The following is a 4,849-nucleotide window of genomic DNA, read 5'->3' on the forward strand; positions in this document are numbered from 1 at the left end:
GGAGTTGCCAGAGCCCCGATTAAGACAAAGAGTTCCAGAACATCACCATAGTTTTAACATGAGGAGTTACTTTGGAGCAGCTGGAAAGATGACCCAGGTGGGAAGAGACTGTGTGAAAGCCCAGGGTGTTCTGATCAACAACTGTGCACAGCCCAGGCCACACTTGACTCCACACTCACTCCAGCTGCCACAACAGGCAATGGACTTAGCACACGATTCCATAAGATTCTGAGTCTTTATTTTCTCCATCACCTTTCACTCGTCTCTAGGACACCCACTCTGGCAAGAAGTTACACAATCATTAAAAAAAAAAAAAAAAAAAAAGCCTAATTAAGCACAGAAGCACCTGACGCATGCCTTTAATCCCAGCACTGCAGAGGCAGAGGCAGGCGGATCTCTGTGAGTTTAAGGTCAGCCTGGTCTACAGAGCTATTTCCGGGACAGCCAGAGCTACACGGAGAAACTTTGTCTCAGGGGGAAAAAAGACAAAGCAAGAAGTTGTAGCTCATTGAAAACTAAACTACAATCAGCAATTGGGGTTTCCCAGCCCTGCCGCTATTGGAAGAGAGATGGCTGGGGAAGAGACAAAGGCCAGGGTGGGGGTGGGGCCCGTTGTTGCTCAAAGCTCACTTGCTTACATTTTGCTCAGAGGAAACAGACACATGGCCACCATCACAGAGAAAGAGAAGGCATGAGGTCTTGGAAAAGGAGAAACCAGAACAAATCCTGTTAGGCTCAGTCCAGCTGTCTTACCCTGTAGAAGAAAAGAACAAGGAAGAAATTCAGATCAGTGTCTTAAATGGGGGCATTCTGAACATCTCATCACACACTCAGACTGTCCCAATCCCAGAAGTGCCCACACCCAAAGTTCTATCCTCTGGCCTCTCCCTGTCCCACACCAGGCCCTTTAGGGTGTCACTTTTTAAAGCTGGAAAGGAAGGCTGGACATCCTAGGAACTTTACCTCCCCCGTACCACCACCCCCTCCCCGTGGGAAAGTAAAACAAGACCAAGTCAAGGCCTCTGAAGATGGAACTGATGAGGAGCTACAGGCTGGCTGAGAACCTGCATGGCTCCTGTATGTACTGCCACAGGTGTCTCAGGGGTGAGCCCCCGTGATAATGACTGGCAAGCCTGAACACAGCTGCCTCACAATTACCCCGGGGAATAAACTCTTTTATTAGAGGTCATGGAAGCATCAGGATCTAGAAGGCCTAGAGGAGTCTCCTGGTCCTTATCTCAGAGAAGTTTCCAGAACTGTGACTGCAGATCCAGAGAAAGATGGGGAAACATAATAGTAGATCATATATGAAGAGGACTGACTGGACTCCTGGACATGTGTTCTGAGTAGGAACCTTTCCCTCTGACCTATGAGAGCTGAGGATCAGGTCTCTGCCACCTCTGCCACTGCAGTGATGAATCTGTTGATTATTTCCTTCACAATAGAGTTAATGTCAGCACATCAGCACAAGACTGAATAAGCAACTGTGTGGATGAATCTTGGCTCTCATGTGGCAGGGCACAGTCTCAGCTGGACTTGATTTGCCATGGAGACTTGAACTCAGACCCTGCCCTTTCCTCACCTTTAGTCCTCCTCTTCCACATCAGAAAAGTCACCGCAGCTCCCACAAGCACAGCTCCAAGAACCAGGCCAGTGACAACTGGAATGACGGGGACAGAGGGCTGAGGAGGCTCTGACAGAGAATGGAAGGAACAGTGAGGCCTCTGTCCTCCAGCTATCAGTCATGACCCTGCTCCATTTCTCCCAAAGCCTCCCCCTCTCTCTGTGATAGGCTCTGTGCTCACACCCACTCCTTACCCCATCTCAGTGTGATGGGCTCAGGCAGGCCCTCATGCTGCACATGACATGTGTATCTCTGCTCCTCCCCAGAAGGCACCACCACAGCTGCCCACTTCTGGAAGGTCCCATCCCCTGCAGGCCTGGTGTCCATCATCTCCATGTCCTGTGTATGGTTGTTCCCATCCCTCTTCCATCCAGGTCAGAGTAATCTCAGCAGGGTAGAAGTTCAGGGCCAAGCACCTGAGGGTGATTTTCCCATCAGCTCTGGGCTTATGAGTCACATGTATTTGTGGGATCTCTGAGGGGAACAAATTGGAAAAATCAGGCTTTTTGCATCCTTCCTGGGGATCCATCAGTGCTCATGTGACCTTGTTTTGAATGGAAGGGACAGTTGACTTAAAGGAAAGATGCACACCCCACACATCAGCCTAATCTCAGGATAAGAATAGGGTAAAATATTCCTTGGAAAGTTCCAGATTCATCATGAGCCAGCATGGAGCAGGAGACTCTGGATCTCCGTCTAGGAATATGGACTTCTGGTTCTGATTGGATTTGGACTAAGACTCAGCAACATTGGGCTCAGACCTCCAAAGTACATGGACAGCAAACAGGCCTGAGAGAGCTTGTGGTTCACAAAGCAAGTGGAATCATATTGCTGTTTAATTGAAAAACTGAAGTGTCCTGAGAGAAGGCTTAGCTCTGTGAGAGTCCCTCTCTCTTATTGAATTAGGAAACCCATGGCACTCTTCCCCCTTTGATGCAAGACTGAGATAGTATTCTACTGCTCCCTGCTGAGGAGAAATCCTCAGAGGACAAGGGCTCCAGTCTCAGAGCAGATGGGGCAGTATTTGTTCTTACCTGTTCTCAGCAAAGCCTCCTTCCCATAGTCCAGCTGTGTGAGGAGCTACTGCACACATTGTTTCTCCAGGTAAGTCTTCACCACTTGTGAAAAACCTGACTCCTCCCACTCAAGCCTGAGCATCTCAGCTGCCTTGCCAACGGAGGTCCAAGTGCTGAGGTCCTCGTTCAGGGTGATGTAATCGTGGTGGTTGAAGTTTAATTCAAATTGTTGGCAACTGGAATACATTCCAGGCAGCAAATCACAGCCATACAGATTCTGAATTGTGTGGCATCCTGGCCAAGCCCTCACTCGCAGCCACTACCATTGGCCGGGTCCCTTTGTGGGACCCTCCGGTGGCTCTCTCCCCCTTCCCTTCTTCCCTCTCTCCCTCTCCTTTCTAAATGAGTGGATTTGGACTTAAACTGCACAAAAAGCCAGGTCAGTGTCCCAAGGCTCTCTTCAGCCTAGTCTCCATGGGTCACATTTCACTGGGGTAAATCTCAAACATGACACACTAGGGCCACCCCATTGGGAGCTTGAAATTTGGGATTTCTGATTTGGGCTCACTCTCCAGTTGCACTATGGTTGTAAATGTCGAGCATTTTCTTCAGCCTTTTTATGAACACTTGGGTTTCTCTCAGGGCCTGCTGTGTCCTCCACTTGCCGTACTATGGCTTCTGCTGATCCACCCATGGTGCACAGTGTCCCATCCTCAGAGGTTCTTTTCTGCTGTTGAATCTCTCAACTGTGTGCCATCCACAAAGGTCACAACGATGAACTGGGGCTCCACAAGGCCAGGCCAGGTGAGGAGAGTTTGGAAATAGTTCAGCCAGTGTGAACCTAGGTGCAGTGGGCCTTTAGATCTCGACACCCCACTTAGCACCCTATGCTGCTCCCCACATTCTTCCCAGGAGAGCAGGGAGCAGGGACAGGGGATAGTATATAAAATAAATAAGGGACAGGTCCTGGCTGGGTTAGGGAAGAGACAGACCTTCCTGTACTACAGCCCAGGGGTGAATTCATTTTGTCTTCCAGGTTAGATCCTTTCCCTCCTAACACCCACACTCACCCACTAGATGCCTGGTCAGGGCCAGGTCAGCCAGGACCAGCAGGAGGAGAGCCTCAGGGACAATGGTCTTCATCCTGCTTGAAGAGTGGACACTGAGTCTCTGCTAGTGTGTGTTGATTTTATAATTGTATTATGTGTGAGGCTGATTGGCTTCTCTAAGAATTCCCAATGGTAATGAAGCATTGAGATTGGGTCATGAAAAGATGAACTCCTGGCAGAGGAATCTCTAGGGCCCTGCTCAGCCCCAGCTCTGGGACCTGGTATCCTGGGAGCAGTGTCTGGGGAAAAGTTGTCTGGTCTTTGTTGTCCTCATCCTGGTCACAATACTCTTCTGAGTCCAGCCTAGAGGCCACTGAGTCATCAATTCTCAAACTTTGACATGTCTATAGATGTCTATAGAGTCTTGGAAGTTAATTGGCCCTCAAAGGTATTTATGCTTGTGGATTATATATCTATCTATGCTCACTATGTTGGGAACTGAGGATTTTGAACATTTGCTTCATTGATTACATTAATGATAGAGTGCATGAAAGCAGAATGGTTACAAAAAGGAACAACTATTTTCCAAAATGTAATGATATGGTGAAAATAAGAGATTTTTCCATGTCTGCCTGTCCTTATCCTCATATTTCTTCTCATATTTCTTACTAGTGATGCTTTGGATTCTTCTTTTTAACCTTTTAGTTTTATGTGCAGTGTAGGAAATGCAGCCTCACTGAAATATACAGGAAGGATAATTTTAGATTCATTTTTTTATTTTTTGTTTACATATATATATATATGTTTGTGTGTCTATGTGTTTGTGAATGTTGGGATGCAGTTGTCTGTGGAGGCCAGAAGAGGGTGTTAGAAACCATGGAGTGTGATGCACAGGAGGTTGTGCACTCCCAAACTTTTAGGACTTCAACCTTGGTGGTCCTAACAGTGTAGCCATATCTCTAGCCAAAGGGGTAAGATTTTTATTGACATCTTCAGACAATTTCACTTTTGTTTGAGGGTTGGGGAGGCTCATCAGGCCTCTGTCTCCTGACTGCTGAGATTGAAAGCATGGGTCACCACACTAATATAAATGTACATTTTTACCTCTGACTCTTCACTGGGTTGACACAGGTGCTACCTACATTCAGTAATTTGAAATG

At 47.6% G+C, this 4,849-nt stretch overlaps 1 pseudogene; it reads right to left on the minus strand.

The window, feature by feature from the left end:
• Window positions 1–552: 552 nt before the first annotated feature.
• Window positions 553–3,783, minus strand: LOC118575947 (annotated as a pseudogene).
• Between the last annotated feature and the right edge of the window lie 1,066 nt (window positions 3,784–4,849).

The sequence above is a fragment of the Onychomys torridus genome, unplaced genomic scaffold (assembly GCF_903995425.1).
Source record: "Onychomys torridus unplaced genomic scaffold, mOncTor1.1, whole genome shotgun sequence".
Taxonomy (NCBI): Eukaryota; Metazoa; Chordata; class Mammalia; order Rodentia; family Cricetidae; genus Onychomys; species Onychomys torridus.